Genomic DNA, 12,782 nt, shown 5'->3' with positions numbered 1-12,782 from the left:
GAGGAGGAGGAGAGGGAGGGCGCCCCAGGAAAGATACTCAGAGCCTGGACAGGGCATTTATTTATTTATTTATTTATTTATTTATTTATTTATTTATTTATTTATTTATTTGTTATCTATGTATTTTTTATTTTTATTGAGTGCTTGTTTTATATGAGAAAGTGCTCAGACCATCAGGCTTGGTGGCAAATGCCTTTACCTAACCAGCCATCTCACTGGCCCGAGGGTGCAGTAAGATTAGATCTTAATGCTTTATTGGGGAAACTTTAGCCACATTTCCCTTTCCACCCAGACAGCAGTGTGGGCTGAGTGCTAGGAACCCACCCTCAGAGCCTGTGAATCCTGAAGGTCATCCTTCTAGTTGTGGGGCTCAAGTAAATAAGGGCAGTGAGCTCACTTTGGGGGCAGAGCTGAAAGGAGGATAGGCATTGCCTCTGTGGCACAGCAGCAACACTAAGCACTTACTGTATACCTGGGCTTTCCAATGACTTTTAAAATAAAACTCTGTAAACCATTTAGCCTGGGGCAATGAAAATGGACATCTTTAAGTGTGGCCATGTGGAATAGGTTTGCTCAAGTGGTCTCCACACACTGGTGTCTGCAGGGCTCAGTAGAGGTTGGGAACACAGGTATCTGGATTTCTAGCTTGACACACTTGCAGTGTAATGTTGGGAATGGCCAACAGGAGGGTTGTCACTTTGTCCATCTTTCCCCCAATAAGCCAGTGATGTAGACGCTGTCTGGATTCGGGGTCTTCTCTGAGTTTCTGTATGTTGTCCCAAGGTTAGTCTGCAAACCTTGATAACTAGCTATTGTGTATCTTTTCTTGGGGAGACACAAAGACACATCTTTTTATCCCAGAGAGAGAGAATGCAGACAGATGGAAGAAAGGAGTCCAGCTTGAATAAGCCAGTGAACCTGTCTGCATCACACAGAGGATGTTACCAGATGGGTGTTCCCAGGTGTCCCTTGCATGATGTGATGTCCCTTTATAGCTCAACCAAAGTATGGAGTAAGATGCATGTTTCTGGGGAGTTGGACTTCCCTTTTGCTGGTTCTTCGTCATGTTGATAAAAGAATGTTTTAAATGGAGGCAGAAGGAAGCTTGAGAGAAAAATGGCAGGGCAAAGGGTAATTGCTGGCAGATACCTGGAGCACAGAAACGCAGAAGAACGCTATTACTTCCAAGTTAGGGTCAGCAATGGAGGTCAGCAAGCAGCTGTGGGAAAGGAGTGTTCTTCAGAGAAGTGTCTTTACCCAGCTCTATCAGGAGCATGGGCAGGTGAGTTACCATTGTGACGTCCCACTCTCAGCAGCTGTGATGGGCATCTCAGGAGTCTCATTTGGGACTTTCTGCTTCCTTCCTGGATGAAATACTGATAAGTCCCCTCTTGCGATGGTCTGGTGGGATCTTCCCCAATCATCTGCTTCAGAATGACGACGGACATGTTCGATCTGGAGGAGACACCATCATCACACTATCAGCCCCTGCTCTTGAACCGTCTCTCGTCTCCCATCCCGATGCATCCTGGGTCATTGCGTATACTGTTTGGAAAAATGAACCCCAGTGTGGGGAAGTGAAGATCCCCAAAGCTAAACCTAGTTTTGTTGTTTGTTTTGTTTTAAATGTTTAAATGAAAGGCTCTCCTGGGCATTGACTGACTCCTTTGTTATTGAAGTTTTTCAGGTAAAAGACTGGACTCTTGTAGCCCCAGCAAGTTAGTCTTAGTCACCCATCCCCGCCCCCCCTCCCAAAAACAGTTGAAAAGGCCAGTCATTGTGAAACGCAGAGCAAGATTTAGTCAGGGTGGTCATGTTAGTAGGGAGAGCAATTAAAACGGTCTAGTTGTCATCAGCAAAAGAGACGCATCTCCAAGTCACACGTCACCTGTCTGAGGGAGTCATTGTGGAGAACTCCACCCAGGCAAACCCCACGGCTTTGACAAAGAAATGAGTGTCAAGGTGAGCCAAGTATGAACCAAAGTTGGATTAATTAAAAGGAGAAAAGGTGCCGGAGGGAGGAAGGAGGAAGAACCTGAAGGTAGTGCAGCTTCTCTGGGAGAGTCCTGGGGAGATTTTTTTTTTTTAAAGATTTAGTTGTTTAATGTATGTGAATACACTATTACTGTCTTCAGACACACCAGAAGAGGGCACCGGATCCCCATTACAGATGGTTGTGAGCCACCATGTGGTTGCTGGGATTTGAACTCAGGACCTCTGGAAGAGCAGTCAGTGCTCTTAACCGCTGAGCCATCTCTCCAGCCTGGGAGATTTCTTTACAGTGGAGATGGATGGAGGATTTTGGTGGCTCTGAGGTTACATCTTTAAAAGTTAAGAACCCCCTTTCACCTTTTAACACTGCTCAAAGAGTGTACCTTGCAACATGGCTAAAACTTAGAAGTATCTAGGCTGAGCATAGCGTTGGTCTTTGACCCCATCACTCGGGAGGCAGAGGCAGGTGGATCTCTGAGTCTGAGGCCAGAGGTCTACAGATCGAGTCTGAGGTCTACAGATTGAGTTCTAGGACAACAAAGTAAAAAGTCAAAGTTGTGGGCTGGAGAGATGGCTCGGTGGTTAAGAGCACTGACTGCTTTTCCAGAGGTCCAGAGTTCAAGTCCCAGCAACCACATGATGGCTCACAACCATCTGTAATGGGATCTGTGTGTGTAATCGTATACAAAAAATAAATAAATCTTTAAAAAAAAAAAAAGAAAAGTCAAAGTTGTGAGGTGAGTGTGAAGGCTCGGGAAAGGAGGACAGGCTGGAAGCCTTGAGTAAGCACCATCTGCTTACCTAAGGCTAGCAACCTTGAGTAAGCACTACCTGTCTTCGGGGAAATGCAAGTTGCCTCTGAGAGCAACTTTGCCTTTACTCTGCTTTACTTTGCTGGAAATTTTTAGTTCTATGAGCAGGAAAGGCAAACCAGATTCTGTTCTCGTGCTTTCCCTCCCATGGTCTCAGAAGTGTTTCCTGTCTTCCTGTCCTGCCTCACAATGACCTCAAGTCCCCCTTCAGGACGCTGACATGAGGTTTACCTTCCAATGACCAGAGGTGTGAATAACTAAGGGGTGTCAAGGCGTGGTCCATCCCTTCATTGACTTAGCTCCGTTCCACAAGGTGATCCAATAGGTTGTTGTTAATCTGTCAGTCACCTGTTCATTGTTGAGAGTGCAGACATGGGGAAGGGGGCGTAGTCTGTCTTAAAAAAAAATTGCTCTTCCTGGAGTTCAGGATGATTCAAGAGGAAAAGTTAAGGACAGTGATTTGTCTCTCTGCCTCCAAAATCCAGACACCAAATGAAACAGAGATGCGGGCTTTCATTAGTAAACTATTATAGCCTGGGATCAGAGCTCTACCCCAAGAAGCCAGCTTTGACCACCTGTCCTCCAGAAGCAAACAGCCAAATTCATAGCAAAAATCAGAAAAAGATAGGAGCTAGAGATGTCATAGTAGTTAAGAGTGCTTGCTGCTCTTTCCAGAAGACCCGAGATTGGTTCCAGCACCCACATCAGGCAACTCACAACTACCTGTAACTCCAGTTCTAATGCCCTCTTCTGGCCTCTGTGACTACCTGTGCGCATGCGCACATTGTAGAGAATTAAAAGCAATAAAAATAAATCTTTGAAAAGGAGAGTACAGCTGGGCTGTCTCTTTCCTGAGTGATCATTGGATGCCGTCTGCCATAATTTATTGGTTTAAATATGTCCTTTCTACCCAGTTACACAGCGAAGAAAAGCTTCATTTCTTCCCTACAGACCTCCTGAATGTGGTCCAATTTAGGGTACTCAGATGGCCTTACAAAGTAAAAACGAATTAGGTGTGGTGGCCCATGCCTACGATCTCAGCCCTTGGGAGATTAAAGCAGGAAGATCAAGGAGTTAAGGCTAGCCTGGGCTACACAAGACCCTGACTGAACTAACAGCAAAAAGAAACAACCAAACTCAGTAGTACAGGGTGGTGGTTTGAGGACTTACTCCTTTTTTATGTCATGTATGTGAATGTTGCCTGAGTGTATGCCTACACACCACTAGCATGACTGGTGCCCACAGAAGCCAGAAGAGGTCATCAGACTCACTGGAAATGGAGTTCCAGACCATCATGAGCCACTATCCGGGTGCTGGGAACTGAATTCTGGTCCTGTGTAAGAGCAGCCAGTACTCTTAATCTCTAAGCCATCTCTCCAGTCCTAGTGTAAGGCGTTGTAGAAGCAGAACCAGTGAGTGTAGAGCCCTGACTTACAGAGACTGGACTCTAGCTCCTAGGTGGCAGTACAAGGGCCTGGATCTCGTGCTGATAGGTCGGCGCTGGATTGTTCAAGGGAAGACCCGATGAAACCACCAAACTAGATCTCTCATAGGTAAAAGGAAAGGTTTATTAGGGACCAAACTGCCCAGGCTACCTCTGCGGGTGGGGTGGGCAGAGAGAAATGCAAAATGGTGAAAGGCAAGCAGATTTTATACCGCAGGCAGCAAAGGTAGAGGGGCTTCAAGAGATACAGACGTTATTGACCAGGAACTAGATGCCCTTGCCTGAGGTAGATAACAGATCCTGGCAGATAAGGGATTAAGGGAAGTTCCTGGTAAACGGAAACCTACCTTTCGGCTTGGGTTTTTCTGGCCAAAGTTCTTTTATTTATAACATTTGTCACCAGCACTGCCATTGGGGTGGTGCACACGCGCCTGGACATTTGTGTGTGTGTGTGTGTGTGTGTGTGTGTGTGTGTGTGTGTGTGTGTGTGTGAAATTCTTTTCCCCAAAGGCTGTTCAGAGGTTATGAAAGCAGATAGGTTTGTAGGAAATGGGAGCCAGTGTGGAAAGGAAGATGAGAAAGAGAAAAAAAAAAAAACTATAAAAATAAACCACAGCAAGGGACGTTCACATGTCACCTTAGTCGCTGCCAGTGATTTTAACCCAGGACAGCCAGTTTTAGGGAGGTCTGCCTCCTGCCACCTCTTGGCTTGAACACAGCAGGGCTATGGCATCGTAACCTGTAGGACATTTGATACCAAGCTCCAAAAGGGACAAATCCTGTGCCCCAACTTAAATACCACAGGCCAGCATCTTCTGATCTAACTTGAATGAGAATTAAGAGAAGAGGAAAGAATTCCAGGAAAAAGTGGGGTGTGTTCTTGTTCCTCAGCCAGAGTCTAGATCTCTCTGGGTTCCAGGGCTACATGCTGTGGAGTCAGCCACTAGCCAGCTCTCGGCCACTTAGATCTCCTGCACCCTGGGAATTCCCCAGCTGCCAAGAAAGGCGAGAAAGGGTGTGGCTTATGTGCTTTGGTATTTGGAAAGAGGGAAAGGGTAGGGTAGAGGGAGGAGGGAAGAGGGAGAGAGATAGATCACCTGCCTTTGCCTCTCCCAGCATGGGATTTCTGAGGGAATTTCCTTGGGGCCCATTGTCCAAATATTCTAACTGATGAAGGGAGGGACACTAATGTCTCCTCCCCTGCTGGGGACATTACAGCCCTACTCTGAGGAAGAGCAAACCAGGGAGGTTGCCTAGCTGCCAGAGGAGATGATGTATGGAGGTCTGGGGTCTAGTACATTGCACCTGCCCTGGCATCATCTCCCACACCCACCAGAGTCGCCAGATGGTCCCGAATGCCAGAGAGCTTGTCCCACTGATCACAGAAATAAAAAAGGAGGCTTCAGTACGAGCTACCAAGCAAAGGCTCTATTAGAAATGGGACAAAGGGGTTGGGGATTTGGCTCAGTGGTAGAGCGCTTGCCTAGCAAGCACAAGGCCCTAGGTTCGGTCCCCAGCTCCGAAAAAAAAAAGAATAGGAAAAAAAAAAAAAAAAAAAAAAAAAAGAAATGGGACAAAGGGGTTTGAGGATTTAGCTCAGTGGTAGAGCGCTTGCCTAGCAAGCATGAGGCCCTGGGTTTGGTCCTTAGCTCTGGAAAAAAGGAAGGAAGGAAGGAAGGAAGGAAGGAAGGAAGGAAGGAAGGAAGGAAAGAAGAAATGGGACTAAGGAAGAAGACACAGCACCAGGCTGCTGCTGACAGCAAGCCATTTTGCCAAGTGGCCAGAGGGGGGCAGGGACTTTGGGGACTGGAGAGTGCTTTATGAACTTTCTTCCGCATGGTGGGACTTTCCTGTGTAAGACATGTCAATGGCCAGCTTGTCTCTGTAGGCATCATAGCGCTGTCCTGTACCTGGTTGGGTTTTCCCTTGTGATAAGTTATAAGGAAATAGAAGCAGATATACACCATACATTGCTTACTAAGGAGGGGTGAGACTCAAAGGTTAGCGCCCTTGGTGGACTAAGGGCATGAGAAATTTGCCTCTTGTTCCTGAAAGTATCTCTGATACTATTTTATCAGTACTTACAGTTTTGATGTAGTATCAAGAAGACTATCTGGAAGCTGAGGCAGGAGGCTGCCAGCTCAAAACCAGTCTAGATTACAGTTACTTTCTATAAAATAAGCTACTATGTAGCAAGCTTATCTCTATTATAATTAATTAATTAGTTTTTTTTCAAGACTGTTTCTTTGTGTATATTCCTGGCTGTCCTGGAACTTGCTCTGTAGACCAGGCTGGCCTCCGACTCAGAGATCAACCTGCCTCTGCCTCCTGAATTCTGGGTGTGCCACTGCCACCCGGCAAGACTTATTCTTTACTTTAAATGTATGAGTGTTTGGCTAGCGTGCACACTAGTGGGCCATGTTTGTGAGGTGCCTAACTAGAGCTACAGACGGGTGTGAGCCACTGTGTGTATCCTGGGAACTGAAGCTGAGCCCTCTGCCAAGAGCAACAAGTGCTCATAACTGTGGAGTCATTTCTCCAACACATTTTATTTATAACAACTACAAAATAACTGTTACTGTTACTGTTGTTGTGCTCCTAGAATCCCAGCCAGCAGGAAGTATAGGCAGGAGGATCAAAAAGTTCAAGGTTATCCTCGATTACATAGTATCACTGGACTGTCTCAACCCACCAGCTTCCAATAATGACACAGACACTCTTATTTATTTATGAATGCTTAGGCCTTATAGCTTTGCTTTTTTCCAACTAGCTCAGATAACCCGTTTAATCCAATTTCTGCCCTGCCAAGTGGTCCATTACCTCTCCTTCAGTCCCTCCATATCTGACTGGCAAATTCCCTACACCTGATTTTTTCCCAGAGTTCCTCTCTGTCCCAATGTCCTGCCTTTCCTGCCCTGCTATAGGCCATCAGCTCTTCATTAAACCAATCAGAAGGTGATGGAGATGAACCTCTAGGAAACACTGAGACATGTTTCAGGGAAATAACAATACTAATGTCAAGACAGTGCTCAGCACTCTGCTGGTACAGAAATCCGCATTTGAACGCTACAAAGACAACCTTTACACAGTGCACAAGAAGATTATCCCGATAACAGTGAGTTTAAGGCTAGCCTGGGCTACATAAATCATACCTGGCCACCTTTTATTGGTGGCTGTCTGGGGTCAGTGTGCTTATGGGGTGACTGCACCTTGAACATTATCAACTAGAGAGAACAAATTCATTTTAATGTCTCCCTAAAGCCTGATGTTGTGACTGAGGAAAAATAGCTGAAAGGAGGGCTGGTGAGGTGGCTTAGCCTGTCGAGGTGCTTGCTGCCACGCCTGCTGACTGATTTCCCTCTTCGGATCCCACAGTGGCAGAAAAGAACCGACTCCCAAAAGACACCCTCTGCACCCATCGCACATGAGACCCAAATAAAAGTTATAAAAAAAAAAAATCATGCAAAGGAAGAAGTGACGTCCTTGTGTCACATGTCACATGTCACAAAGGCACAAGAGGGAAGCTGCCAAGACTTCTGTTTGCATGAAGAGCCTGAAGGTTTTCTAGGAGGCAGGGAAGCAAGTTGAAAGAGATGGCCAGCCCTTGCCTGAGACACTGGAGAAGAAACAGGGTAAGAGCTGCCTCTTGGAAATGTGAAGCCTTGTTTCCCAGGGTTCCCATGGTTCATTTCTGAAAATAAAATAAAAATAAAATAACAGCGACAACAACAACAACAATAATTTGGTGGCTCAACAGAGAGAGGTGTTATGAGCGCTCACAATCCCACAGGCTGGGTCAGAGTCCAGGCTGAGGTGGCTGGGGAGACTGCCACTCCATCCGCTGTGCTTAGATGGCGGCTGGTCAGGGCAAGCAGAATTGTGGCTTGTGATGTTTTACCTTGTGCTTCCAGACTGCATGAGAAAGAAAGTGGTCTTTGCAGCATGGAAGCACATGGTTTTGCTTCCCACCCACAGGCTTTGGACACAGAGTGGAAAAGGAAGAAAAGGTCTGTTATCCCTCCTTTTCTTCCCTGACCCTTTAACCACCCTTCACTTCGAAATTCTGAAGAAGCATCTGAGCCACTCCCCTCTCCATCCCCCTCTCCTGCCAGTAACCCCAGCCGCCTGGAAAAGAGGCAAACATTAGCTCTGACCTAGAAAGCCTGCTTGGAGCTCACATTAAAAAAAAAAAAAAAAAAGACAAAAAGAAAAACAACAACAACAACAACAACAAAACTAGGCTGGAAACTGGGAAGACACAGTGTTGGAATGGTTCTCAACCTGTGGGCCATGAACCCTTGAGGGGAAGTGTCAAATAACACTTTCATGGCGGTCACCTAAGACCATCCATCATGCATATGGGATATTTGTACTCTGACTCACAAGAGTAGCAAGTTTGTAGTTATAAAGTAGCAACAAAGTAATTTTGTGGTTGGGTCACCACAACATGTACTAAAGGATCTCAGCATTAGGAAGGTTGAGAACCACTATGTTGGAGTTACAGGCATGCACAGGACCAGAGTTCTTTACAGAGATCTCCATTCAAACAAACTCAGAATACTTAGCAGAAAAGAATTTTAGGACGAACCAGATATGAAGCAGAGTTAGGGCTCATTAAGATACCCCTTCCATCCCCCTTGAGAAGGGTTTCTCTGTGTAGTCCTGGAATTTGCTTTGTACACCAGGCTGGCCTTGAACTCAGAGATCTGTGCCTGTCTCTGTCTCCAGACTGCTGTCTCTAAGGGCGTGCACCACTGTGCCCAGCTCCTTGACATGTTTAGCTTTGATTTTAGGTTAAGGAGAAATAGACACCAGAAGGAAAGTAGGGAAAGTCGCTTACTGTTCCCACGACTGCTCAGTGTTATGAGATGTAATGTGGAGGCAGTTGTGGGCCCATGCCAAGGTGTCCAACTGAGAAATCTCACCATGTGACAGACCTAGTATAAGGGAAGTTTATTGTCAGGGAAAGTAGGGGATTGGGGACCTGGAGAAGGGGCGGAGGCAGATTGAGCTGCAGGAGCAGAGAAATTGGGGATAAAGGACAGAAAGAGGCTTGTGGGGGGAGAGAGAGAGAGAGAGAGAGAGAGAGAGAGAGAGAGAGAGAGAGAGAGAGGAAAGGAAAGGAGGGAGGAGGAGAGGAGAGGAGAGGAGAGGAGAGGAGAGGAAGAGAGGAGAGACCAAAAGGGAAGGGGGGAAAGGGGGTAGGTGGGGCAGGGGTAGCAAGCAATCCTCTTTATATGCTGCCACACCTGACTAGCACCTGGCAGGCACTGGTGGCAGGTGATGATGGCAGCTATTGCTAGGTTGCTGTCAGGGGGAGCCTAGCAGACTTGTCTGTAAGCCAACACTCGGGAGACACAGGCCAGAGGATCAGATCACAGCACACAGACTGTACACATACACACGGACAAAAGCATTCATATACATAAAATGAAAATAGACAAATATTTTTTTTAAAAAAAAACCTATGAAATCTTGATTTCTTATAAATCTGGTACCTTCCTTCTATGCCTAACACAGTAAGATCTGGTACAAAAGAGAACAACTTGTTAGAAAGAGATTTAAAAAGATACCGTGTAGTCATTTGGTTTCTTTTATAAAGTGGTAATCCTTTTCTCTTCTCCAAGCTGGAATCTGTGGTAAAACCAAGATAACAGGACAAATCAAAGTATTTATGAGGATTATTTTGTCATTATTATTGAGACAGGGTCGTATGTATTCTAGGTTCCTCTCAGCCTTTCCGTGTAGCTAAGGAAGACCCACTTGCTGCCTGGGCGAGGAGATCCTAGGAACAAGCCTTCCTAGCATATGGTGAGGACATAAAACATATGGTTTCTATATGAACACACATAGTGCTTAGCCAACAGGGGGAATTATAAACTGAAGTTCCCAGAAAAGCCACACCTATGTTAAAGATTCTCCAAGGCTGATCAAATGATTAACTTATAGAGTTTCTGGTGTTAAAGATCCAGAATAATTATCTGATCATTCTTAATGGCCCTTGATAGCCATTGGTTGCCCAGCTCTGAGCTGATGTCCTTGCCATTTCAGATAAAACTTCTGAAATGTGTTCTTAGTATTAACGTCCACCAACCCCAAAGCTAAGAATGTCGTCAGATAGCATCAAGTGGGTTGATGTTTCTGCTCTGGTGTGACCCGCCTGCCAGATCCTGTTGTCTATGCCTTGATTTGTGACTTTCTTTTTGTTCTATAACTATAAGAATTTCATGGCATTTGTGAGGACCTGTGTCCCTGGGCCATGGTCACTTATATTTGGCTCAAGGATAAAGTGTCTTTTATTCCCTTTGAGACCAGAGGGAATAAAAGACACTTTATCTCACTGGGGCTTCACAGGTGGACTGAGAAAGGGCCTTGCGCCTGGCAGAGAACCTGAGACTCAGAGTGACTTTAAGGGAAATCAGCAGTTGTGGCTGTGACCACTAGGTGGCAGCATGGAGGTGGCTTTGGCATCTGTGGCTGAAGATGGAGTCCTGAACTCTATTGGGACAAGGAAAATGAGAGGAACTGGACCTCAGTGCCTACTGAGACCTGAGTCTGACCACTACTGATCCCTCGTGGGTAAGCACGGTATGTTTAGCTGGCAGGTTGTCTGGGGGGAATCACCCTCTCGAGTAGGGTATATGAGTAAGGAAATTATGCCAACGTCACACTTGCCTAGACCTGAAGTTACAGTTGTGAGCAGCAATGTGCATGCTGGGATTTCCAAATAATAAAGGTATATAATGTTTTGGAGAAAAAAAAACCCATAAATTATTCCCTGCCCCCAAAACACACCCTGTAATTTTGAACCAGTTACTCCCCTAGGAAACCTCCAAGGGTATAGAATATTCTCCTCGGGGAGTGCAAATACTGGACTACTACTCTGCTATCAAAAAGCTATTGCTTCATGCATCCCCACTGAAGAACCCCAAAGGCATTGTGCTCCGTGAGAGGAGCCATTCTCAGAAGGTTACATCTGCAATGATCCCATTTCTGTGACCATTTTGAGAAGACTAAGACTATGGTGGAGATGGTGGCTGCCAGAGCTCCGGCCAGCAGGAAGGTGTGACTAAAAATCACAGCCTGGGGCTGGAGATGGCTCAGCAGTGGAGAGTGCCTTCTGTTCTTGCAGAGGACCCAAGACCAGTTCCCAGGACCCACATATGTCAGCTTAAAACTGTTGGGTCCAAAGGAGACTCCAATTCTTCAGCTCCGCAAGGCAGAGAGGCTCAGTCCGGACTGTAGCAGGACTTCTGGTAATTAGATAAAAGCCAGCCTTCCTCAGGAATTCCTGAAGCTGGTTCCCTTCTAACAAAAGGAGCCATCTCCCTCACGTCTGACAGAAGGAACAAATGGTTACCTGTGATGCCCACCATCAAAACAAAGCACATGCTGGCCTCGGGGCTCCCTCAGCATCACAAGTACCTTTTATGCGCTTCCAAGATAATGGAGGTGGCATCCCAGCCCTTCTTCCCTCCTTCCCTCCCCTAACCTTCCTCCAGCTAATGAGCTTTCCTTCCCTCTCCCGGCTACTCACTCTCCTTACAACCCTGCTATTTTTGAGTCTCTGGTTCTCTATCGCTCCTTCCGTCTCTTTCTTTCTGTCTCTGTCTCTCTCTGTCTCTGTCTGTCTGTCTATCTCTGTGTGTGTCTGTCTGTCTGTCTCTCTCTCTGGTGTGTGTGTGTGTGTGTGTGTGTGTGTGTGTGTGTGTGTTGCTTCTCTCCTGGCCAGGTCCAGTCTGCTGGCCATGTTCAGTCTACTTCTTTTTCTCCCTGTTCTAGATTCTTCCAGATGCTTCTGAATGTCTCTCTCATCTATAATAAAAGCCTTCCCTGTAACCATACTACGGGGTGGTCATGTTTTCTGTTTAAACATCTGGTACCCAAACCTGAGAGGGGTACAAATGGGCCCCTTTCCAAGGGACCCACTTCCCCTGGCTGAGCCAAGCTGCTGGTTGGACTCTCCTAAGGTTTGGGTCACCTGCTTCGTCTGGATTCTTGTTACTGTATTATATTCAACAACGAAGTTTAGAGTTCACCTCCTTAGCTGGTTCTTCTCGCTACCTGCTCTCTCCTGCTACCTAGGTAACCCTGACCTGGGAGTTGTCTGCTGTCTCTGTCAGCTCCTGGAGCCTCCCTGCTCAGCTCCCTCTTGGACCTTACTTTGTCTCTAAAAAAGCCACACCGATGTTTTAGGCAGCTTCTCTAGACCTATTGCCCATCTGAAACATGGAAAGGGACACCTCTCCTTTGTGACTGGAGACATTTCTGGGGACAAGTCCTTTGGCTTCACTTGGGGACACCGCAGATTGGAGCTTTTGTTGACACTCTCTCCTCTCTCCCTTCCCACCTGCTCTCAACTCCCTCCAGAGCTTGCTCTGTCTCTAACCTGCCTTCTTTAATTCCCTTTCCTCTTTGGATGCAGAGCTTCCTTAAGCTTAAGTGTCTAACTGCAAACAGCTCGACCTCAATACAGCCAATAGTGCAATGGCACACTAGATTTTCAGATTCTCACAGATTTTTAACAATCTGAC

This window comes from Rattus rattus, chromosome 9 (genome assembly GCF_011064425.1).
Source record: "Rattus rattus isolate New Zealand chromosome 9, Rrattus_CSIRO_v1, whole genome shotgun sequence".
NCBI lineage: Eukaryota > Metazoa > Chordata > Mammalia > Rodentia > Muridae > Rattus > Rattus rattus.
The sequence above is the reverse complement of the archived record's forward strand: the minus strand, read 5'-3'. Positions refer to the sequence as shown.